Below are 26,529 nucleotides of genomic sequence, written 5' to 3'. Positions count from 1 at the left end.
CATATATAAAATGATCTGAAGTTTAAGAAATACAAATGATTAAAGGTTAAATACTCAAGACACTGTTAAGTACCCAATAAATCTTATTAAATGAACTTAACAAGTGGAATGAGAATGTGTCTGCCTCACACTTCTAACAAATATACTTAAGAAGGTATTTTTTAAGCCAAGAAAAAAAAATGCACAGTTTAAGAGGTAAAATAAAAACAGCTTACAAAACCTCTAAAGAGAAATCAGAACACCGTTATTGTATCTCTGTGTAAAGTTAAACTCCTCAGGAACTAGGCAATGTCCAGACAATAGTGTACATAATACTTAGCATACTCAGGCTAGTTAATAAATATTGATATAAGACTTAGTTTCCAGTTCTAATTTTGTATAAAGAGAGGGTCATTATTTCTTGAATCTGTTTCTTTTGTTGTCATTATTATCAGTTTCTTTAAAGAGCTTCTGGGTCATTCTTTGGGCTTATCAGGACCATCACTAATACATTATATTACATTTTATTTTATTCATTTTATTACAAATGTGATAACTCAAATTTATAAGATCTAATTCTAAAATTATTTCAACTATACATACCAGGACAAAAATTTTATTTTTATCTTCCTAAATTCTAAACTTTTGTACCTGGTTTACCCAGTAATCTAAGTAAGAATACTCATTAGTTAGAGATTATGAAATAAACACCTCTCATCCCTCTTGTCTAATTCACTCAAGATTTATTGTGTATCTACTGTGACTTTGACAGGTGACTTTTTAACAGTTATACTTCCAAACTTTAGGTCATTTCCATTTCAAGGCCCCTACCCTCCCCCGAAGAATATTCTGGAATAATTTCCTGCTTCTTTCAATATTACAGGCAGTGGAATTCTTCAAAATTATGGGTCATATCTATACCACCTCATGATTTATGGAGGATAAATCTAGACTGTAAATCCCACACTGCTATTCGTTTACATTTTCCAAAGTACCCTAGCACTTAATAAATATAATCCGAGACAGATTTGGTAACGCTTCTATTTTAGTATGCCAATTGGCCGTTTTTGAAAATTCAGAGACTAAATTATCTTTGAAGAATTCTAAGCTCAGTGTCTATGTTAAAATTATTCCTAACAATTTTATGGACTAAAGCATTTGCCACATTCAATTCTGACTTTACCAACAAAACCTCCACGCCATGACGAAGAAAGAGTCCTTTTCATTTTCTCAACTGAAAAGGGAAAAAAAAAAAAAAAAAGCCAACTGTTTGCAGGTTTGCATTTCACAGTATCTCTGGCAAACCCGATACCTCACATTTAATGTGAAAATCCCGATAATCGATAATCTGTGAACATAACCCTTGGGCTTGATTTCCCACTTCATCCGCCCTCCCTCACCACCAGTCCACCTCCAAAGCACACATCTAAACATTTTTCACCAAAAGGGCCCAAACCTCGAAAAAAGAGCTCCCCTTGGAAAGAAAAGGGCAGCCCTACGCTGCCTGGGCCCCAGGCCTGCTCCGTGAGCTTCGCTCCAAGGAGGGCCAACTCTCGACGCCCTACACGCCCCGCCCCGGGCCCGCTGGCGTCCCCTTAGGCACAAAACCCTCCCTCCGGCCCTCAGCCAGGGCTGACAGTTACGGTAGCAGCAGCCGCTGCTTCCAGAGGCCTACTTCTGGCACCGACCCCTCCAAACCACGCGCCCCAAACACTCGCGGTGGCGCGTTTGGGAGCGTCCCTAGCTTAGCCAGAGCCAGCCCCGAAGGGTGGTTTGGGCAACAGAGAGAACGAAGGGAAATGCCGCCCACCCTCCCCGGCCCAGGCCCGGTCCTCCGCCACACTGACCTGTTGTCGCCCCCGCGCCTGGGCTGCGGCCCTCGCAGCAGCGGCTGCCTCACTGGTCGCGGTCGCCCTCGCTCGCCGCCTCCGCCCGCCACCGCCTCGTTCCCTTTCGCTGCCTCCACCGCCGGGGCTCATGCGGGACCCGCGCTTCCTTCTCCGGAGATTAAGGCCGGGAAAGGGGGCGCCGGGGCCGCAGAAAACCCCGCGCTCGTCGCTAGCCGCCGCCGCTTCTCCCCACTGGGGAGCTGCGGGGCCCTCTGAGCCGGAGCTACGCTGCGAGCTGCTCCGAGAGACCCCAAGGAGGAGCCGAGAGAGGCGCAGCTGCCCGCGGCCGTAATCGTTGGGTTCGCAGAGATGAAGCGCAAGTCGGAGGCGGCAGCGGAAAGCGAGCGTCCAGGCCGGTAGATGGCTAAGTGGCAGCGGGGTGCGCGAGCGGGAGGAAGGTGGTGTGTCGAGGTTCTGGCGAAGGGGATTCAAGCTCTGTCGTCTCCTGCAGTCACCCCGAACCGAGCGCCACCATCTTGGGAAAAAACGCGGATCTCGCGGCCGCAGCGATAGCTGGGAGGACTGGCTGGGCGGGCCGAGTATCCCAGCAGGCAGCGCGCGCCGCCCGGTCTGGCGAGAGCTCTGGGCAGGACGCAGGGACGTGGGGCGGGGCCGGAGTGCGCGCAGGGGGGCGCAGCGTTATCCACGCCCTCTCTTGCCGGCTCCTCCCCCTTCCTGCTTGCCGTCGTCGGCAGCGCAGGGGCTGTTGGGAAGGGGAAGTGGCTCGCGGCTCCCTGGAGTCCAACCAGGGTTGGCCGCCATCTTGGGATCGAGAAGAGGGTCAGTGTTTCTCTTGAGCCACCGCTGTCTGTGGCCCTCTCTCCGAAAGAAGAGGGTACACACCGGAAGACCCCTGGGGCCTCCGGGAGTGTTGGAGAGCCCCCCTGGTGTAAGCAAGTCGACGAATGTGTTGGGACTTAAACGCGTCCGATTTTAGGGGGACGAATCAGCTCTGAAAATCCGCCGGGGGGCGGCGGTGGCTTTGAAAGCTCCCTGCCCCGCTGCGAGGCTGCAGCCTCCGGATACCAGGCCTCTGACCCCAACCCCTCTCCGCCCAGAGCTTCCTTTGTAAATACTGCAGAGGTACCCCGAAAGTGTGAGCCATCTTTCAGGGGACCAAGGTCATTTGCTCAGGCCTCTCCAATACGGTGTCATTAGTTTACTAGGAGATGAAAGTCCGTCTCGCAGTTTTGACATTCGGTAGGTGATTGATAAAGATAAGGGTTAACATCTGCTGGATGGATGCTAATTTTGACCCATATGACAACTGAACCCATTTGGATGCTAATTTTGACCCGTATGACAACTGAACCCATTTGAAATCATGCATCTTCATGTTTAGTATCAAGGTCATCATTTTATTTTAAAAGTTTGATTTTTTTTTTATGGCTCTGCGACACTTAACTGGCAAGTATAGTGGAATCACTAACAATTCATAGTCTTAAGGGCTTGCAACTTTGCTAAGCCCTAAAATACTATATGAGATCCCGTTCATCTAGTATTCAAAGAAATTTTTTTTGAATCAACAGTCTTACAAAGCGTTGTATTTAGCTGCCATTCTTAGAACATTATAAGTCAGGGATATATTTATGTATACTGCTTCCCAGTTATAAGCAACTGTAAAAAACTTAAAACTGTAAAAAATAAACGGAATTTAAGTTATCCCAGGACAATTAATGATAAATGACAGTATTAAATCGTGTCTGATTTTAACTTACTTCCTCTTTCTTTTTTTCATTTTCCCCCATTATAGATCCTCATTTGGAAATAATTTGTAGTTACATTTTATAGAAGAGGCTAGTTAAAATCGTAATCTTTTAAGGATTTTCTGTGCATATTATCAAAATAGGCAAATGAGAATGAAAATCTTCAAAGATTTTTATTAAAATGATCAAAGCAATATGTTACTTCAGTGTCTAGCCTGTAAAGATACCTTTAACTATTCTCCTTAAGTAGAAATGGCTTGAATAAATGAAATTTTTTATAACCTGGTGCATCAAAATTCCCGAGTACCAAAAAATAAAATAAAATAAAAAGACTGAAGAGAAATAAGTCTGCTTTTTTTTTTTTTAAGTTTTATTTATTCATTTGACAGACAGGGATCACAAGTAGACAGAGAGGCAGGCAGAGAGAGAGAGAGGGAGAGAGGGAAGCAGGCCCCCTGCTGAGCCGAGAGCCAGATGTGGGGCTTGATGTGAGGCTCGATGTGGGACTCCATCCTGGGAGGCTGAGAGCATGACCTGGGCTGAAGGCAGAGGCTACCCACTGAGCCACCCAGATGCCCCAATAAATCTACTCTTAAATGTCAGAATGACTATTCTGGTCTTTACTAAAATCAAGAAGGATTGCAGTTTCTCCTCTGAATATGGAGAAATTACGCATAGGCTTTTTTAGTTCATTAATAGGTATTTTGTCTGACATTAGTGTCATGCTTGGTTCAAGACCACACTATGCTCTTTGTCTTACCCATTTTCAAATTTTGTGATATTTGCTCATAAAAATTACTAGCACATTGACTGGCATTAAATAAGTGCTCAGTAAATGTTAGGGCTTAGTAATAGTTATATTAGTATTATCAATACCATTGTTTAGCACTGCACACTTCATGAACTCCTCTACACCTCCACCATTAATTCCTACAGAGCTACCTAAATTTGTATTCACCCTGATCTCCTGTCTTACAGTATGAGCCATCCTTCTTCCTACAGCTTTTTTTTGGGGGGAGGCGGGTGTAGGGGTACCGGCAGGTGAGGGGCAGAGACTCAGTCCCTTGGTCGTTCCCACTCTTGTTCATAAATTCTTGCTATGCTAACTCTGTCCCTTCTATTTAGAAGAGCTATCTGTACTTGGATTGTCATTTCTTTCTAAGTCCCTCTTCAACTACTGAAATTTAACATTTGTCCCCATTTTATTATATAGCTGTCTGTAATAGCATAAAGGCCAAATCTAAAAGTTGCTTCTCAATTTGCATTGTACCTGACCCTTTTGCAGGTTTCCACATTGGTAACTACTGCCTCCTGGAAATTGCTCCCTTGGTTCCATCATCTGCATTCTCTAGCCTATTTCCCTATGTCTTGGGCCCTCTTCTTCAAGTCTTCTTGTCTTCTTTGCAGAATGTTCTTCCTCTCAATCCTCAGTTCTTTTTACCTACTGTATTATACAGTCTGTCCCAGTACTATATATATATATATATATTCTATATAAATATATATATATTCTTCCTTTATCGCTTATTTCAGTCAGGGATCAAGTCTGAATCTTGGACACTGCTCTCGCTCAGGACCAGACATATCTTCAAACTCTTTTTGGAAATTTGTACTGGATGTTCTACAGCACCTTAAAACTTAGCATGTTTAATATTGAACTCATTGGAGTGCCTGGGTGGCCCAGTGGTTTAAAGCCTCTGCCTTCGGCTCAGGTCATGATCCCAGGGTCCTGGGATCGAGTCCCGCATTGGGCTCTCTGCTCAGCAGGGAGCCTGCTTCCTCCTCTCTCTCTGCCTGCCTCTCTGCCTACTTGTGATCTCTCTCTCTCTGTGTCAAATAAATAAATAAAAATCTTTAAAAAATTTAATATTGAACTCATTTGTTCCATTTTCCACCATTAACTGAGATGGGAATTATTTGGAGAACTGCAAGTTTTGGAAGAATGAGCAGTAATTGGGTTTTGCAAATGTTGAATTAGAGATGCCTATATCTCTGGAGTGGATATCTGTAGTAAAGATTGACTGCTAGTTGACCCCTAATATGCATTCTCCTCTTCATCCATGATAATGGAGTTATCTAGCTGGACATATGGTTGCCTATAGTAAAGTAAGTATGGCCACGTCAGTAAGGTTCTGGCCAGTGGGACATTAGCAAAAATGATGTAAGCAACTTCCAGATGATACTCTAAAATAAATGGGATGCCTCTTTTCCTTTGTTTCTTTCTGATGATCCGAATGTAGAAAGGGTTGTGATCTATTTTGGAGGTAGAACAAGGTGGGTTCTTGAAGACTTCATGAGTTGGAGCCTGTGTATCAGCTTGAGCTTTGGTGTGAGATGGCTAACTACTATAATCTGTGTGGTTATTCTAGACACCTTTTACCGAAGCTGACTATGTATCTTAATATCCAAGGGAAGAAATCAAAGAAGCACTAATTCAAAGGAATACATGCACCCCTATGTTTATTGCAGCATTATTTACAATAGCCAAATTATGGAAGCAGCAGCAATGTCCATGGAAAAATGAATAGATAAAGAAGAGGTGATTATATATCTATAGGAATATTATTCTGTCATAAAATGAAATCATGCCATTTGCAATGACATGGATGAAGCTAGAAAGTATAATGCTAAGCAAAATAAGTCAGAGAAAGACAAATACTGTATGATTTCATGCATATGTGGAATTTAAAAAAACAAATGAGGGAAAGGGGACAAACCAAGAAACAGACTCAACTATAGAAAAAAAACTGATGGTTACCAGATGGTAGGGGGTGGGAAGTTGGGTGAAATAGGTGATGGGTAGTAAGGAGGGAACATATGATGAGCACAGTGTGATTTATGGAATTGTTGAATCACTATATTGTACAACCGAAACTAATATATAACACTGTATGTTAACTTCACTGGAATTTAAAAAAACATTCGAGCAAAAAACCTGGAAGGGCTATCATGCTTTGACTTTGGTCATTTTGGTCTCTTTGTGCCTGCAGTAAGCCCAGCAGGAGAGTAGGTGGAAAAGAGTTTCATTGACTACCAGCAGCTGCTGCTGCTAATCTGAACTGATCTGAATAAAATAGTTTGAATGAAATCAATGAAGCCATCCTTAGAAATTTTGTCTCTGACAGGTACATCTTTTATTCTTTGAAATCATTCACATTGCACTTACATGTCTAATACTATTTTTAATATTTATTCTAACAGGAATTCTAACAAAATACTTTTTTAAGTCTAAGGAAGTGCATTAGTTAAATAAAATCAATTATTAAAAATGGTGCAGAAATACCTGGATGGTTCAGCCAGTTAAACATCTGCCTTTGGCCCAGGTCATGATTTCAGGGTCCTGGAACGAGTCCCACACAGGGCTCCTCACTGGGCTGGGAGCCTGCTTCTTCCTAGGAAGCCTGCTGTGTCTGCTGCTCTCCCGTCTTATGCTCTCTCTCTCTGACATAAATAAAATCTTTAAAAACAATTTATTAAAAATTAATTAAAAACAAAAATTGAAATAATTAATAGATTGAAAATTAATACATTTTTTCTTCAGAATATCTTGACAAAAGAAAACATCTGGCTAGGGAAGAATCATGAGTGTAGTTTTCAATTGATAATATTTCTTTTTTTTAATTCTTGCTTGACAGTAACAATACAAAATTATCAAATAGATAAAATTTACTGTTGGTCTCTTTGAAATTGCTTCAAGCAATTCTTAATCTAACACTTACCTTTTTTGTTTGTTTTTAGTTTTGTTTTGTGACAGTAAATCATCATAATGATACAGAAAAGGGAAGGTTTATAAGATAAGAATGTAGATATTATTCGTGACATAAAATGTTTTGTTTTTAGTTTGGTTAAGTATTATACCAATTGCATCTGTATTTTAGTACCTAACACAGACTTTCTGGAATGACAGATTATTTCCCCACAGATAACATTTGTGCACTCATTAAATGCTAGTTTTCTGAATAAATCTCATTAATTCTTACAATTTTGGGTATTGTGCATTTTACCAACTAGGAAATTAAGCCTAGAATAAGTAACTTGTCTATGTCCTACAGCTGAGTAGAGGTAGGATTTAATCCAGGTGTGTGTGTGTGTGTGTGTGTGTGTGTGTGTGTCTTGTTGCTGCTTTCCCAGAAAATAAAGATGTATTTTTATTTGAAATTCAAATATGTTGCATTGAAGTGCTTTTTAAATCAGCCATTCCTGACAGTATTACAGGTTTCCCCTGCTTTTCAAAAATAAAATGTTCCTATGAAATCTTTTATAAATTGGAACGACAAAAAGCAAATACCATTAATTTACATGGAAATTTTTTTTAACATTCCCAGATCCAAAAAAATGACCTCTCTTAGGTTTTTCTGATATCCTAGGACACATCTTGATAATTGACACATAGAATGAATGGAGATAAAACACATATTCATAGAGTTCAAAGCACTGGCAGCTTTGATGCTGCGATGCTGAGTGTAGTTCCTAAAGAAGAAGCTTGATGGTGACACTGTCACTGCTTTGGGTGTGTGCTGTTTCTATTATGGCTAGCTGCAAAACAAATACTGAACACAATTTTCACTTCTTACCTTTTTTTGTGAAAGCAAAAATCTTCAGATTTCTTTCAGTCAGTAAAAATAGGTATGTGCCAATGTGCGTCTTTCATAAAAGCCAAGTAGTGTAATATGAGCTTTCAAAAGTGGGAGATACCGGTATACCAGAAAAAAATTCTCAACTTGTTACCCCACCAGAAACCTCCTTTTCCATACTGTTCAATTAAAAGCTCAGGTTCTGAGAACCTCAGCCAACCTGATCTGCCACCATTCCATTCCAGCATTCAATCTTATTTTGTGATGTTGGACCAGCTGCTCACCTTCTTTAAGCATCAGTTGCTTCATTTGTAAAGAGGATGATAATGAATAATGATTAAAGAGACCCTACATTGCTAAGGACTTGACTGCGTACCTGGAAGATGATGAATGCTCAGTAAATGTTAATGAATGAATGGGTGAGTAGATGAAATTGTCTTAATTTGGGATTCCCCAGAAGCAAATTTGAGATAGTTGAGCACAGGTATTTTCTTTGGGAGGTAATCCCCAAAACTTTGATAGGGAAGGAAGGAAGTTAGTTAGGGAAGGAGGACAACCAATAAAGTGTGCAGTATCACTCTCAAGTATCCACTGTGGGCAACTAGTGCTTACTTCTGCTGATGAATTCTGTGAGAAATTGTAGAATATTCACTTCAGTTATCCTGTCAGTAGAGAGAGGTAGCTGTTATTGAACACTGACCATCCCAGTGACTACTCACACTGCTGGCTTGCTGTGGTAGGGACATGGCAGTTCCAGTTGGTCAGGGAGTGCCCAAAGGAGGGGGGGAAGCAAATGTTGGCAATTGGAACTAGAACTGGCATGTACTACATTGATAAGACCCAGGTTGCCAATAGCATCTGCTACATGAATAAATGCGCAAATAAACAAAGGGACAAATGAGCCAAATTTGATGAATTTGCCACATTGAGATGGCCCTCATCGTTGCAGGTTTAGAAGCCTATTAGAGTAGTCCACCAACCAAATTAACATTGTTGAAGCTGAAGACATGGAATTTTAAAATCAGAATGTCAGTTTATTGATTTAAATTGAGAAATAAGGAGGAGGGGCAAGATGGTGGAAAAGTAGGAGACCCTGTTTCAATTGGTCCCCTAGAGTGAACTAAATATCTACCAGAACATTTTGAAACCCCATGAAATCAGACTGAGATGTAAAACTATCCACTTCTGGATCTCTACAGCGGTAGAAGACACCAGTGGAGAGGTAAAGCAGAGTGAGAATGCTCAGACAGAGATCAGAAAATAAACAGAAGGGGAAGGGAGCCACTAGAAGCGACCCATTGGAAAGTAATACGCCATATGAAAGTGCCCTGTGATTGTGATGAGGGAGCAGGAGGCTGGCTGAGGACAAAGCAAAGGCTGGCACCTAGCACCCCCTCTCCACCCGCTCCCCTCCCCTTGGTAATATGTGTGGCATTCCTCAGGCACCCCTGACTGCCATAAATGATAAATAGTTAACTTGCAGAGATCACAATACTGCAAGACAGGAGTCTCCTTGGCTTACAAATGTCCTAAATCTCACTAATAAAGACGATTGATAGTAGGATTATGACATCCCACCAAAAAGTCTCCCAACTCTCTTGATATTAATGGCTGGCCTAAAGACCACATTGATCAAGCCGCAAAGGCAAGGCCTCCAGTAGGCCTCCAACATCCTGGCACCTTGTAGGCCCTCTTTAGCATATGAAAACTCCGTTGAAACCTCCCTTTCCCTCACCTTCCCCCAACCAAGGGTACATAACCTGCCATCCCAGGGCAGCAGCTCTTCCTGCCCACAGGTCCTGTTCCTGAACCTCAGCCCACCGAACCTCACCTAGGTTCTAGAACTTCATCAATTGGGGACCAGTATTAATTTGGAGACTGGTTAAAAGCACTCAAAAAGAGAAAAAGATTTTAAGGGGCAGCAGGTGGAATCAGGTGGTCACAGGCACGGGCCTAAGCCCATGGTCCCAGAACGGTCACTGCCAGTGACAACCCATGACAGAGAGAGCCGGGCAGAACCTCCAGTCCATGGTCCCTGAGCCCATGGCTTTCCATTGCTTGCATCACTGCTTGGGCTGGGCACACTCCTGCCAGTACCTGAGAGAGCCTAGTGTGGGCACAGTCACTGGGCCCCCAGCCTTCTGCAACCTGAGTGACCACGGGGTCTGAGAGCACCCAGCCCATGCCTGAGAGAACACAGAAAGCCCTGACTCAGGTCAAGGTCCCAGGGCCCACAGCCTTCCACGACCTTTGCCTCCACCAGGTGTGAGCACACCCAGCATGGTCATGGACCCCAAACAGCAGTCCCGGCCATGGCAGTCACCCCAGTTTGAGCTCACTGGGACCAAAACTGCTTGCAGTTTTAGTGGCATGCGGGTGCAGACACAAGCGGGAGCCTTGGGTGACTGCTGAGACAGTGGCTGGGGGTACACACTGCCTGTGGAGGTTGTGGTGTTCAGCAGAGTTTGCAGAGGGGGAGTCTGTATATTCTGGACCACCCAGAGGGGAGAAGACTGAGGCTTATCTCTGAAGTGGAGGTCTGTCTAGGTGCAGACAGTTGGCTTTCCACTAAACCTCCAAAAAGCTATAAAAAGCTGCCAGAGAACAAAAACCACCAGAGAACAAAAGCCTGGAAAACCAGTTTCGACAGAGTCAAGCCCCTACATAGGGAGCAGGGTGACTCAGCCCAAGAAGGACAGACTGAAAAACAATGAGGCAGGCCCCTTCCCCAGAAGACAAGACAAAAGAACAAGAAGACAACCACCATAGGGTCCCCATAAAACTATAAAACCCCAACAGTAGAGGAAAACAATATATTAAGCTCCCAATATTGCCCCCAAACTTGTATATTTCATAGACACAACTTTTTTTAAATTACTTTGCATGATCCTTGTTTTTTTGTTTTTCTTTTTAACCTACTTACCAATACAACAAGAGGTTTAATATAACATATTGCATAATAACTTTTTAACTTGAACTTTTTTCATACATATACCTCTGGTTTTTTCTTTCTTTTCTTTCTTTCTTTCTTTTTGTAAAGATTTTATTTATTTGACACACAGAGATCACAAGTAGGCAGAGAGGCAGGCAGAGAGAGAGGAGGAAGCAGGCTCCCTGCTGAGCAGAAAGCCCAATGTGATGCTCGATCCCAGGACCCTGGGATCATGACCTGAGTCAAAAGCAGAGGCTTTAACCCACTGAGCCACCCAGGCCCCCCTTCCTTTTCTATTTTTTAGAATTTTGAGAAGAATAAGTATTAACTCTTCTGTAAATGTTTGGTAGACATGGTTGGAGCTAGAGAATATTATGCTAAGCAAAATAAGTCAGAGAAAGACAAAAACATATGAGTCCCTTCACAAGTGGAATTTAAGAAACAAAACAGAAGATCACAGATGGGGTGGTTGGGGAGGGTGGAGAGGAAAACCAAGAAACAGACTCTTAACTACAGAGAACAAATTGATGGTTACTGGAGGGGACATAAGTGGTGGGGGATGGATTAAATTGGTGTTGGATATTAAGGAGGGCACTTGCTGTGATGAGCACCCAGTGTTGTATGTAAGTGATAGATTAATAAATTCTACACCTGAAACTAATATTTCAGTATCCAGTTTAGACTGCATCTCATTCATGGCATTTTTCTTTAAAGATTTTCTTTATTTATTTGAGAGAGAGTGAGTGAGAGAGAGAGTATGAGAGGGGAGAAGATCAGAGGGAGAGGCAGACTCCCCATGGAGCTGGGATCCCAATGCAGGACTTGATCCCAGCACTCCAGGATCATGACCTGAGCTGAAGGCAGTCACCCAACCAACTGAGCCACCAAGGTGCCCCTCATTCATGACATTTTTAAGTTCAGCCAGAATAGATCTCATTTCTGCCCTTAGAGATTCTATATTGTCACTAAAGCTTTTTTCAAGCCGAGCTATTGACTTTACGATTGCTATCCTGAATTCTTTCTCTGACATCTTGCTTATATTCATTTCCATTCATTCTGTGGCAGAGGACTCTTTGTTCACAGTTCTTCTTCCTAGTCATTCTGTTGAGGGATGGTTGAGTGAATGAGCAGAGGCCAAAATATCAACCACGACCCAAGCAAAATGACCCTAGTAAAATCCAGGATGGTCCAAAGCCACTACTGAAAAAACAAAGATAAAATGAAACGTACCTTGCCTGGATCATGGTTGATATGGTCACCTATATCAACCTCAACCTCAACCACCTCTCACCAAAATGAGGAGGAAGAGGAACACCCAACAGAGGAAAAATTCAGAGACTGTGCCCTTTGCCATAGAACTATTGGGTATGGACATAAACAATATGCCAGAAAGGGAATTCAAGCTAACAATTATCCAGGCAATGGCTAGGCTGGAGAAGACCATTAGTGACAACATAGAAACTCTAAGGGTGGAAGTGAGAGCTGATCTGACAGTACTAAAAAATGCTATCAGTGAGATCCAATCTAATCTAAATACTCTAACAGCTAGGGTAAGCGAGGCAGAAGATTGAATTAGTGATCTAGAAGACAATCTGATAGAGAAGAAGGATTGGGAGGAGGACTGGAACAAACAGCTTAGAAGCCATGAAAACAGAATTAGGGAAATAAATGATATCATGAAACATTCCAATGTCAGAATTATTGGGATCCCTGAGGGGTGGAGAAAGAAATAAGACTAGAAGATAGAGTTGAAAAATCCTGGATGAAAATCTCTCCAGTTTGGGGAATAGAACAAGTGTTCATGTCCTAGTGGCAGAGGGGATACCCCCAAGATCAACAAGGCTAGAAAGACATCTAGACACTTAATTGTGAAATTCACGAATCATAATTTTAGACAAGAGGTCTTAGGGGCAGTTAGGAGGAAGAGATTCCTCATGTACACAGGGAGGACCATCAGAATAATGTCATACCTGTCCACAGAAACCCGGCAAGCCAGAAAGGGCTGGCAAGACATATTCAAGGCACTAAATGAGAAAAACATGCAGCCAAGAATACTTTATCCAGCAAGGCTGACATTCAGAATGGATGGAGAGATAAAGAGCTTCCAAGACCGGCAAGGTTTAAAAGAGTGTGTGACTACCAAGCCAGCACTACAAAAAATATTAAGGAGGGGTTCTACAAAAGAAGAAAGAACCTAAGAGTGACAGAGCAGAAATCTACAGAGACAATCTATAGAAACAAGGACTTCACAGGCAACATGGTGTCAATAAAAACTTCTCTTTCAATAATCATTCTCAATGTGAGTGGCCTAAATGCTCCCATAAAAAGGTACAGGGTTGCAGACTGGATAAAATGACAGGACCTGTCCATATGCTGTCTACAAGAGACCCATTTGGAACCTGAGATACATCCAGACTGAGGGCAAAGGGATGGAAGACGGTCTTTCATGCCAATGGACCTCAAAAGAAAGCTGGAGTAGTAATTATCACATATGATAAATTAGATTTTAGGCTAAATACTGTAGTCAGAGATACAGAAGGACAGATACTACATCATTCTTAAAGGGTTTATCCACCAAGAAGATCTAACAATTGTAAATATTTGTGCCCCCAACATGGGAGCAGCCAAGTACACAAGACAACTGTTAATCAAAATAAAGAGTCATACTGATGTGAATACATTAGTTGTAGGGAATCTTAACATGCCACTTTCAGTATAGACAGATGATTAAAGGAGAAAATCAACAAAGAAACAAGAGCTTTGAACGACACATGGAACCAGATGGACCTCATAAATATATACAGAACATTCCACCCTAAAACAACAGAATACTCTTTCTCCTCAAGTGCACATGGAACTCTTACCAGAACAGACCACATATTGGGTCACAAATCAGGGCTCAACTGATAAAAGATTAAGATTATTCCTCACATATTCTCAGACCATAATGCTTTGAAAGTGGAACTCAACCACAAGAAAAGGTTTGGAAGGAATTTAAACACTGTTAAACTAAAAACTATCCTGTTCAAGAATGTTTAGGTCACTTCAAAGTATAGGGATAGAGGGAATATTCCTCAACTTCATAAAAATCTATCTGTGAAAGACCCACAGCAAATATCATCCTCAATGGGAAAAAGCTGACCGCCTTCCCGTTGAGATCAGGAACACGACAAGGATGCCCACTCTCACCACTCTTGTTCAACATAGTATTAGAAGTCCTAGAAAGAGCAATAAACAACAAAAAGAAATAAAAGGTATTCAAATCAGCAGTAAAGAAGTCAATCTCTCTCTCCTCGCAGATGACATGATACTTCATATGGAAAACCCAAAAGACTCCACCCACAAACTGCTAAAAATCATACAGCAATTCAGTAATGGGGCAAGATACCAGTCAATGTACAAAAATCAGATGCTTTCTTATACACTAACAATAAAAATACAGAGAGGGAAATTAGAGAATCGATTCCATTTACTATAACACCAAAAACCATAAGATACCTGGGAATAAACCTAACCAAAGAGGTAAAGGATCTGTACTCAAGGAGCAACAGAACACTCATGAAAGAAATTGAACAAGAAACAAAAAGATGGAAGACCATTCCATGCTTATGGATCAGAAAAATAAACATTGTTATAATGTCTAAACTCACTAGAGCAGTCTATACTTTCAGTGCCATTCCGATCAAAATTCCACCGACATTTTTCAGAGAGCTGGAGCAAACAATCCAAAAATACATATATAATCAAAAGAGACCATGAACTGATAAGGAAATGTTGGAAAAAAAAAAAAAAAACTGGGGGCATCACATTGTCTGATTTCAAGCTTTTTTTTTTTTTTTAATTTATTTGACAGAAAGACACAGTGAGAGAGGGAACACAAGGACAGGGAGTGGGAGAGGGAGAAGCAGGCTTCCCACTCAGCAGGGAGCCGGACATGGGGCTCAATCCCAGGACCCTGGAATCACGACCCAAGCTGAAGGCAGACGCTTAACAATTGAGCCACCCAGGTGCCCCTGATTTCAAATTCTACTACAAAGCTGTGATCACCAATACAGCATGGTACTGGCATAAAAACAGATACATAGACCAGTGGAACAGAGTAGAGAGCCCAGATATGGACCCTCTATGGTCAAATAATTTTCGACAAAGCAGGAAAAAATATACAGTAGAAAAAAGACAGTCTCTTCAATGAATGGTGCTGGGAAAATTGGACAGTTCTATGTAGAAGAATGAAACTCAACCATTCTCTTACACCATACACAAAGATAAACTTGAAATGGATAAAAGACCTCAATGTGAGGCAGAAATCCACCAAAATCCTAGAGGAGAGCATAGGCAGTAACCTCTTTGATATCGACCACAGCAACTTCTTTCAAGATATGTCTCCAAAAGCAAAAATGAACTTTGGGACTTCATCAAAATCAAAAGCTTCTGCACAGAAAAGGAAAAAGTCAACAAAACAGAGAGGCAACCCACGGAATGGAGAAGATATTTGCAAATGACAGGACAGACAAAAGGCTGATATCCAGGCTCAATAAAGAACTTCTCAAACTCCACACACACAAAAAAAACAGATAATCATGTCAAAAAATGGAAAGAAGACATGAACAGACACTACTCCAATGAAGACATACAAATGGCTAGCAGACACATGAAAAAATGTTCATCATCACTAGCCATCAGGGAGTTTCAAATTAAAACCACATTATACCAGTTAGAATGGCTAAAATTAACAAGACAGAAAACAACATGTGTTGGATATGATATGGAGAAAGGGTAACCCTCTAACAGTGTTGGTGGGAATGCAAGTTGGTCCACCCACTTTGGAAAACATTATGGACATTCCTTAATAAATTAAAAATAGAACTTCACTAAGACCCTGCAATTGCACTACTGTGTATTTACACCAAAGATACAGATGTAGTGAAAAGAAGGACGCTCTATACTCCAATGTTCATAGCAGCAATGGCCACAGTCGCCAAACTGTGGAAAGAACCAAGATGCCCTTCAACGGACGAATGGATAAGGCAGATGTGGTCCATACACACTATTGAGTTTTAAGTCTCCATCAGAAATGATGAATACCCAACTTTTGTATCAACATGGACAGGACTGGAAGAGATTATGCTGAGTGAAATAAGTCAAGCAGAGAGAGTCAATTATCATATGGTTTCAGTTATTTGTGGAGCATAAGAAATAACACGGAGGACATGGGGAGATGGAGAGAAGAAGAAAGTTGGGGGAAATTGGTGGGGGAGATGAACCATGAGAGACTATGGACTCTGAAAAACAATCTGAGGGTTTTGAATAGGTGGGGGGTGAGAGGTTGGGTGACCCTGGTGGTGGGGATTATTGAGGGCACGTATTGCATGGAACACTGGGTGTGGTACCTAAACAATAAATTCTGGTACACTGAAAAGAAATTTTAAAAATAAAAAAATGGGGGGGGGGGACAAGATGGCAGGGAAGTAGGAGGAGGCGCCTTTTCAACCTGTACCCTAAAGTGAGCTGATTACCTACCAAAGAACTCTGATTACCCATGAAATCAGCCTGAGATCAGAATTATACACGTCTGGATCTCTACAGGGGCAGAAGATGCCAGTGGGCAGGTAAGGCGGAGTGAAAACGGGGACTGATATCGGAAGATAAACAAAAGGGGGAGGGAGCCACCAGAGGCGACTGGTTGGAAAGTAATACCCCCAATATGAGCGAGAGTGCCTTGCGTCTGGGGACCAACATTAACTTGGAGACTGGTTGAAAGCACTCCATAAGAGCAAAGGATCATGGGAGGGGGGTGGAATTGTGGGAATCGGGGTGGCTAGGGACAGGGACTTAAGTCCCTGGTCCCAGGACAGCCTCCCCTGGCGCTGAGCCAGAGAGAGTGCGGCAGAGAAGCCAGGTTTTGGTCCCTAAGCTGCCAGCGCACCCGAGAACACGTGGGGTCCAGCTCCTGTGACAGGCTGGGAGACTCGCCAAAGGACAGAACGTGCAAGCCCTGCTATACAGCCTGAGATGCACACGCCCCTCATCCTCCCCTGAGAGAGGTACACCAAGGCCCAACCTGCGCTCTTTGACCAGCGCCATTGTTTCAGAGCCTAAGACGCACGCCCCAAACTCTCCCCTGAAAGAAGTGCGTGAACCCAGCCTGGTGCTTTCAGCCATGCGCCCCTTTCTCAGAGCCTGAAACACCTGCACGAACCACAGCCTCCCCTGAAAGGTGCGTGCAAGCTGGGCGCTCTTAGACCCAGAAAGACCAGGCACTCCCAGCCCGGGCCATTGGGAAAATCTCAGTGTGCGATGGCTGCTTGGAACCTCTCTGGCAGTCTGGAGTTGCCCAGACAGCCGCCGCCGCCGTGGGTTTGAGTACAAGCAAAAGATCCTGCATCCCCAGGGACCACGACTTAAAACCTGCTCTGCCAGCGGCCAAGGGGGAACTTATTTGGGCTCCACAGCGAGACTGAGACTTCTCTCTGAGAGGGAGGTCAGGGTGCAGTTTGCTTTCCTCTAAACCTACAAAAACCATCAAAAGCGGTCAAGGTGAGAGAAAAAAAAAAGTGAACAAGCATAAAAAAACCACCAGAGAACAAAAGCCTGAAAAAAAAAACCAGTTTCCTCAGAGGCCACCCCCTTGAGGGGGGCAGGAGGACTTAACTCAGGGAACATCATTGATGAAAACCCACGTGGCAGGGCCCTCCCCCAGAAAACCAACCAAGAAAGAAAAAAAAAAAAAAGACTACAGGAGAACAACCATCACTACTTCATAGGACAACTTTTATTTTTAACTCGTTCCCACTATTCTGGTTCATTTTTTTATATATAGATAATTTTTTAACCTATTTACCATCACAGTGAGCTGTCCAGTACATCAAATTCGATAATAACCTTCTAACCTGAACTTCTGATACATACACCCGTGTTTTTCTTTTGAATTTCTATTTTTTGAATTTTTTCTTAATTTTACTTTAGTTTAGTCTAGTTTATTCCTTTTTATTTTTATTTTCTAATATTCATATAGAGTTAAACTTCAAAGTAATCCCCTTTCCCCAATCAGTAGGTAAACCAATTTTTAATCCCCCTTTATCTTAGGAAAGATGAGTCCTTTAACAAAGATATCAAGATACATCCAGGAAGAATCAAAACCACCTTCCTCGCCCACACTGAGAATTTATAACCACTCTCCCATCTTTTTCTTCCATCACTGTTTCTGTGTTTTTGTGTCCTGATAGTATATAAATACTATCCTGGTAGCATATAAATCTTACACTTGGGGATCTTTTTGATGAGGCTCTTCCTTTATTTGTATATATATATATATTTTCTCTTGTCATATACTTTGATCAGTCTTTGTCTTTGTCTGTTTTTGTTTGAATACTTCATAAATCTTACCTTGGGGCCCATTTGGGCTGAACCTTCTCTTTCATCTTCCCTTTCTTTCCTGTCTCTCTCTATATATCCTTTTTTTCTTCGTTTTTTCCCCTTCTTTTCTTTTATCTCTCATATGGATGGAGAATCCTGATTGTTCAGAAGTGTTTCAGAGTCCACCTTGACTGCACCACGGTTGATACATCCAACTACACCCATTCATCTATCTCTCACCAAAACGACTAGGAGGAGGAATGCCCAACAGAAAAAAATACAGAGGATGGACCTTCTGCAACAGAGCTAACAGCTATCAACATAGACAATATGTCGGAAAAAGAATTCAGGCTAACAATTATCCAGGAAATAGCTAGATTGGAGAAAGCCATGGAAGACCAAACGGAATTGATTAGGGCCGAGCTGAAAGCGACCTGACAGGATGTTCACAATGTTAGGGCAGAGCTAAAAGCTACCAGGGCTGAGGTTCACAATGCTCTCAATGAGTTCCAATCCAATCTAAATGCTCTCAAAGCTCGGTTAACTGAGACAGAAGATAGAATTAGGGGTCTGGAGAACAAACAGATAGAGAGAAAGGATCAGGAGGAAGACTGGAACAAACAGCATAGAAACCACAAAAACAGAATCAGAGAAATAAATGATGTCATGAAATGTTCCAACGTCAGAAGTATTGGAATCCCTGAAGGGGAGGAGAAAGAAAGAAGTATAGAATATATAATGGAACAAGTTCTTCATGAAAATTTTCCCAATCTTGTGAATGGAACCAGCGTTCATGTACTAGAGACCGAACGGTCTCCACCCAAGATTATAGATTCCAGAAAAACATCAAGACACTTGATAGTCAAATTGAGGAATCATAATTGTAGGTATAATCTCTTGAAAGTCGCTAGGACAAAGAGGCTCCTTACTTACAGAGGAAAGCCCATCAGAATAACATCAGACCTGTCCACAGAGACCTGGAAAGCCAGAAAGGGCTGGCAAGATATATTCAGGGCATTAAATGAGAAGACCATGCAGCCAAGAATACTTTATCCAGCAAGACTGACATTCAAAATGGATGGAGAGATAAAGAGTTTCCAAGACTGGCAAGGCTTAAAAGACTATGCAACTACCAAAACGACACTGCAGGAAATATTAAGGGGGGTTCTATAAAAGAGGAAAAATCCTAAGAATAGCATTGAACAGAAATAAAGAGACAATCTACAGAAAGACTTCATAGGTAAAACGATGTCAATAAAAACGTATCTATCAATAATCACTCTCAATGTGAATGGCCTAAATGCACCCATAAAATGGCACAGGGTTGCAGATTGGATAAAACGACAGGACCCATACATATGTTGTCTACAAGAGACCCATTTTGAACCCAAAGATACACCCAGTCTGAAAGTGAAGGGATGGAGAAGCATCTATCATGCCAATGAGCCTCCAAAGAAGGCTGGGGTAGCGATTCTCATATCAGATAAATTAGAATTTAAACTAAAGACTGTAGTCAGAGATACAGAAGGACACTACATAATTTTTTTTAAAAAAAGATTTTATTTATTTATTTGACAGAGAGAGATCACAAGTAGGCAGAGGCAGGCAGAGAAGAGAGGAGGAAGCAGGCTCCCCATGAGCAGAAATCCCGATGTGGGGCTCTATCCCAGGACCCCAGGATCATGACCTGAGCTGAAGGCAGAGGCTTCAATCCACTGAGCTACCCAGGCGCCCCGACACTACATAATTCTTAAAGGGACTATCCACTAAGATGATCTAACAATTATAAATATCTATGTCCCCAGTATGGGAGCAGCCAATTACGTAAGAAAACTGTTAATCAAGATAAAGAGTCATATTGATATGAATACATTAATAGTAGGAGATCTTAACACACCTCTCTCAGAAATAGATCATCGAAGCAGAAAATGAATAAAGAAACAGGAACATTGAATGACACATTGGACCAGATGGACCTCATAGATATATACAGAACATTCCACCCTAAAACAAAAGAATACTTATTCTTCTCAAGTGCACATGGAACCTTCTCAAGAATAGACCACATACTGGGTCACAAGTCAGGACTCAACCGATACCAAAAGACTGAGATTATTCCCTGCATATTCTCAGATCACAATGATTTGAAACTGGAGCCCAATCCGAAGGAAAAGTTCCAAAGGAACTCAAACACCTAGAAGCTAAAGACCATGTTGCTTAAGAATGCTTGGATCAACCAGGAGATCAAAGAAGAACTGAAACAATTCATGGAAACCAATGAGAATGAAGACACTTCAGTCCGAAACCTATGGGACACAGCAAAGGCAATCCTAAGGGGGTAATACATAACCATCCAAGCCTCTCTCAAAAAAAAATTGAAAAATCCAAAACACACCAGCTGTCTCTACACCTTAAAGAACTGGAGAATCAACAACAAATCAAACCAACTCCACACATAAGAAGGGAAATCATCAAGATTAGAGCTGAGATCAATGAGGTAGAAACCAGAGATACAGTAAAACATATCAATGAAACTAGACGCTGGTTTTTTGAAAGAATCAATAAGATCGATAAACCATTGGCCACACTAATCCAAAAGAAAAGAGAGAAAGCCCCAATTCATAAGATTGTTAATGAACTTCATCAGAAGTTATTATCAACAGTTATATGCCAATAAGCTAAGCAACCTAGATGAAATGGATGCATTCCTGGAAAACTATAAACTCCCAAAATTGAACCAGGAAGAAATTGACAACCTGAATAGACCGATATCTAGTAACAAGATTGAAGCAGTGATCAAAAACCTCCCAAAAAATAAGAGCCAGGACCTGACGGATTCCCTGGGGAATTCTACCAACCTTTCAAAGAAGAAATAACACCTATTCTCCTGAAGCTGTTTCAAAAAATTGAAGCAGAAGGAAAACTTCCAGACTCTTTCTATGAAGCCAGCACTACCCTGATCCCCAAACCAGGCAAAGACCCTACCAAAAAGAATTTCAAACCAACATCACTGATGAATATGGATGCTAAGATTCTCAACAAGATCCTAGCATACAGGATCCAAGAGCACATTAAAAAGATTATCCACCATGACCAGGTGGGATTCATTCCTGGGCTACAAGGATGGTTCAACATTCGCAAATCAATCAATGTGATAGAACAAATTAATATGAGAAGAGAGAAGAACCACATGGTCCTCTCAATCAATGCAGAAAAAGCATTTGACAAAATCCAGCATACGTTCCGGATTCAAACGCTTCAAAGTATAGGGATAGAGGGAACATTCCTGAACTTCATCAAATCTATCTATGAAAGACCCACAGCAAATATCATCCTCAATGGGAAAAAGCTTGCAGCCCTCCTGTTGAGATCAGAAAAACGACAAGAATGCCCACTCTCATCACTCTTGTTCAACATAGTATTAGAAGTCCTAGCACCAGCAATCAGACAACAAAGAGAAATAAAAGGTATCCAAATTGGCAATGAAGAAAGTCAAACTCTCTCTCTTCCCAGATGACATGATTCTTTATATGGAAAACCCAAAAGACTCCACCCCCAAACTACTAGAACTCATACAGCAATTCAGCAACGTGGCAGGATACAAAGTCAATGTGCAGAAATCAGTGGATTTCTTATACACTAACAATGAAAAGACAGAAAGGGAAATTAGAGAATCAATTCCATTTAATTTAGCACCAAGAACCATAAGATACCTGGGAATAAACCTAACCAAAGAGGTAAAGGATCTGTATTCGAGGAACTACAGAACACTCATGAAAGAAATTGAAAAAGACACAAAAAGATGGAAGACCATTCCATGCTCTTGGATCAGTAGAATGAACATTGTTAAAATGTCTATACTGCCAAGAGCAATCTATACTTTTAATGCTATTCTGATCAAATTTCCATCAGTATTCTTCAAAGAGCTGGAGCAAATAATCCAAAAATTTGTAGGGAATCAGAAGAGATCCCGAATTGCTAAGGAAATGTTGAAAAACAAAAATAAAACTGGGGGTATCACGCTACCTGATTTCAAGCTTTACTACGAAGCTGTGATCACCAAGACAGCATGGTACTGGCATAAAAACCGACACATAGACCAGTGAAACAGAGTAGAGAGCCCAGATATGGACCCTCAACTCTATGGGCAAATAATCTTCAACAAAACAGGAAAAAATACACAGTGGAAAAAAGACATTCTCTTCATAAATGGTGCTGGGAAAACTGGACAGCTATATGTAGAAGAACGAAACTCGACCATTCTCTTACACCATACACAAAGATAAACTCAAAATGAATAAAAGACCTCAACGTGAGACAGGAATCCATCAGAATTCTAGAGGAGAACATAGGCAGTAATCTCTTCGATATCAGCCACAGCAACTTCTTTCAAGATATGTCTCCAAAGGCAAAGGAAACAAAAGTGAAAATAAACTTTTGGAACTTCATCAAAATCAAAAGCTTCTGCACAGCAAAGGAAATAGTCAACAAAACAAAGAGGCAACCCACGGAATGGGAGAAGATATTTGCAAATGACAGTACAGACAAAAGGTTGATATCCAGGATCTATAAAGAACTCCTCAAACTCAACCCACATAAAACAGACAATCATATCAAAAAATGGGCAGAAGATATGAACAGACACTTCTCCAATGAAGACATATAAATGGCTATCAGACACATGAAAAAATGTTCATCATCACTAGCCATCAGGGAGAGTCAAATGAAAACCACATTGAGATATCACCTTACACCAGTCAGAATGGCCAAAATTAGCAAGACAGGAAACAACACGTGTTGGAGAGCATGTGGAGAAAGGGGAATACTCTTACACTGTTGGTGGGAATGCAAGTTGGTGCAGCCTCTTTGGAGAACAGTGTGGAGATTCCTCAAGAAATTAAAAATAGAACTTCCCTATGACCCTGCAATCGCACTCCTGGGTATTTACCCCAAGAATACAGATGTAGTGAAAAGAAGGGCCATTTGTACCCCAATGTTTATAGCAGCAATGGCCACGGTTTCCAAACTGTGGAAAGAACCAAGATCCCCTTCAACAGATGAATGGATAAGGAAGATGTGGTCTATATACACTATGGAGTATTATGCCTCCATCAAAAAGGACGAACACCCATCTTTTGTAGCAACATGGACGGGACTGGAAGAGATTATGCTGAGTGAAATAAGTCAAGCAGAGAGAGTAAATTATCATATGGTTTCACTTATTTGTGGAACATAACAAACAGCATGGAGGACATGGGGAGTTAGAGAGAAGAAGGGAGTTTTGGGAAATTGGAAGGGGAGGTGAAACATGAGAGACTATGGACTCTGAAAAACAATCTAAGGATTTTGGAGGGGCGGGAAGTGGGAGGTTGGGGTGCCAGGTGGTGAGTATTATAGAGGGCATAGATTGCATGGAGCACTGGGTGTGGTGCAAAAATAATGAATACTGTTATGCTGAAAATAAAATATAAATTAAAAAAATAAAAATAAAAAAATAAAAGCAAATAAAAAAAATAATGTTTGTGTCATCCAGGAAATCAAGGAAGAACTTAAACAATTCATGGAAACCAGTGAGAATGAAGACACATTGGTCCAAAACCTATGGGATACAGCAAAGCCATCCAAGCCTCCCTCAAAAAAATTGAAAAATCCAGAATACACCAACTCTCTTTATACCTTAAGGAACTGGAAAATCAACAAGAAACTAAGCCAACCCCACACACAGGAAGGGAAATAATTAAAATTAGAGATCAATGAATTAGAAACTACAGATAGAATAGAACACATCAACAGAACTAGAAGTTGGTTTTTTGAAAGAATCAGTAATATTGATAAACCACTGGCCAAACCAATCCAAAAGAGGAGAGAAAGGACCAAATTTAAGAAAACTATGAGTGAAAGGGGAGCGATCACAACTAACACCAAGGAAAATTGTGGAAGATTCTTGATTTTTAGTAACTGATTTAATTTCTTTTCTGGTGATCAGTCTGTTCAAATTTTCTATTTCTTCCTGTTTCAGTTTTGGTAGTTTATATTTTTTTAGGAATGTATCCATTTCTTCCAGGCTCTCCAATTTGTTAGCATATAGTTTATCATAATATTCTCTTAAAATTGTTTGTGTTTTGGGGTATTGATTATTATTTCTCCCCTCTCATTTGTGATTTTATTTATTTGTGTCCTTTCTCTTTTCTTTTTCAGACTTCTGACCAGAAGCTTATCAATTTTGTTAATTCTTTCAAAGAACCAGTTCCTGGTTTCATTGGTCTGTTATATTGTTAGATTTAGGTTCTATATCATTTATTTCTGAACCAATCTTTATTATTGCCCTTCTGCTGACTTCAGGCTTCATTTGTTGTTCTGTCTCCAGCTCCTTTATGTGAAAGTTTAGGTTATTTGAGAGTTTACTATTTTCTTGAGATAGGCCTGTATTGCTATATATCTCCCTCTTAGGACCACTCGAGGAGTCCTGATTTATCCAGTCTGCAACCCTGTACCTTTTTATGGGAGCATTTAGGCCACTCACATTGAGAGTGATTATTGAAAGAGAAGTTTTTATTGACACCATGTTGCCTGTGAAGTCCTTGTTTCTATAGATTGTCTCTGTAGATTTCTGCTCTGTCACTCTTGGGTTCTTTCTTCTTTTGTAGAACCCCTCCTTAATATTTTTTGTAGTGCTGGCTTGGTAGTCACACACTCTTTTAAACCTTGCCGGTCTTGGAAGCTCTTTATCTCTCCATCCATTCTGAATGTCAGCCTTGCTGGATAAAGTATTCTTGGCTGCATGTTTTTCTCATTTAGTGCCTTGAATATGTCTTGCCAGCCCTTTCTGGCTTGCCGGGTTTCTGTGGACAGGTATGACATTATTCTGATGGTCCTCCCTGTGTACATGAGGAATCTCTTCCTCCTAACTGCCCCTAAGACCTCTTGTCTAAAATTATGATTCGTGAATTTCACAATTAAGTGTCTAGATGTCTTTCTAGCCTTGTTGATCTTGGGGGTATCCCCTCTGCCACTAGGACATGAACACTTGTTCTATTCCCCAAACTGGAGAGATTTTCATCCAGGATTTTTCAACTCTATCTTCTAGTCTTATTTCTTTCTCCACCCCTCAGGGATCCCAATAATTCTGACATTGGAATGTTTCATGATATCATTTATTTCCCTAATTCTGTTTTCATGGCTTCTAAGCTGTTTGTTCCAGTCCTCCTCCCAATCCTTCTTCTCTATCAGATTGTCTTCTAGATCACTAATTCAATCTTCTGCCTCGCTTACCCTAGCTGTTAGAGTATTTAGATTAGATTGGATCTCACTGATAGCATTTTTTAGTACTGTCAGATCAGCTCTCACTTCCACCCTTAGAGTTTCTATGTTGTCACTAATGGTCTTCTCCAGCCTAGCCATTGCCTGGATAATTGTTAGCTTGAATTCCCTTTCTGGCATATTGTTTATGTCCATACCCAATAGTTCTATGGCAAAGGGCACAGTCTCTGAATTTTTCCTCTGTTGGGTGTTCCTCTTCCTCCTCATTTTGGTGAGAGGTGGTTGAGGTTGAGGTTGATATATCAACCATGATCCAGGCAAGGTACGTTTCATTTTATCTTTGTTTTTTCAGTAGTGGCTTTGGACCATCCTGGATTTTACTAGGGTCATTTTGCTTGGGTCGTGGTTGATATTTTGGCCTCTGCTCATTCACTCAACCATCCCTCAACAGAATGACTAGGAAGAAGAACTGTGAACAAAGAGTCCTCTGCCACAGAATGAATGGAAATGAATATAAGCAAGATGTCAGAGAAAGAATTCAGGATAGCAATCGTAAAGTCAATAGCTCGGCTTGAAAAAAGCTTTAGTGACAATATAGAATCTCTAAGGGCAGAAATGAGATCTATTCTGGCTGAACTTAAAAATGTCATGAATGAGGGGCACCTTGGTGGCTCAGTTGGTTGGGTGACTGCCTTCAGCTCAGGTCATGATCCTGGAGTGCTGGGATCAAGTCCTGCATTGGGATCCCAGCTCCATGGGGAGTCTGCCTCTCCCTCTGATCTTCTCCCCTCTCATACTCTCTCTCTCACTCACTCTCTCTCAAATAAATAAAG

General features: G+C 41.3%; 1 protein-coding gene across 19 annotated transcripts in view; it reads right to left on the bottom strand.

Annotated features, from left to right (window-relative positions):
- Positions 1 to 2,463, bottom strand: part of UBE3A (ubiquitin protein ligase E3A) — a 92,596-nt gene extending 90,133 nt beyond the window's left edge. For 14 of the 19 annotated variants that reach the window (XM_082736588.1, XM_082736594.1, XM_082736589.1 and 11 more), the window contains exons 1-2: positions 1,827 to 2,431; positions 1,163 to 1,213 (exon numbers count right to left, since the gene is read on the bottom strand). The gene's annotated coding sequence lies outside the window, so the exon portion shown is untranslated. Of the gene's footprint in view, positions 1 to 1,162; positions 1,214 to 1,826 lie in introns of all 19 variants that reach the window. The other 5 variants (XM_082736585.1, XM_082736584.1, XM_082736576.1 and 2 more) reach the window with 3 other exon arrangements.
- Between the last annotated feature and the right edge of the window lie 24,066 nt (positions 2,464 to 26,529).

Source organism: Mustela nivalis (genome assembly GCF_964662115.1).
Source record: "Mustela nivalis genome assembly, chromosome: 6".
NCBI classification, from domain to species: Eukaryota; Metazoa; Chordata; class Mammalia; order Carnivora; family Mustelidae; genus Mustela; species Mustela nivalis.
Note: the sequence above shows the minus strand (reverse complement) of the source record. Positions and strands in the feature narration are given on the sequence as shown.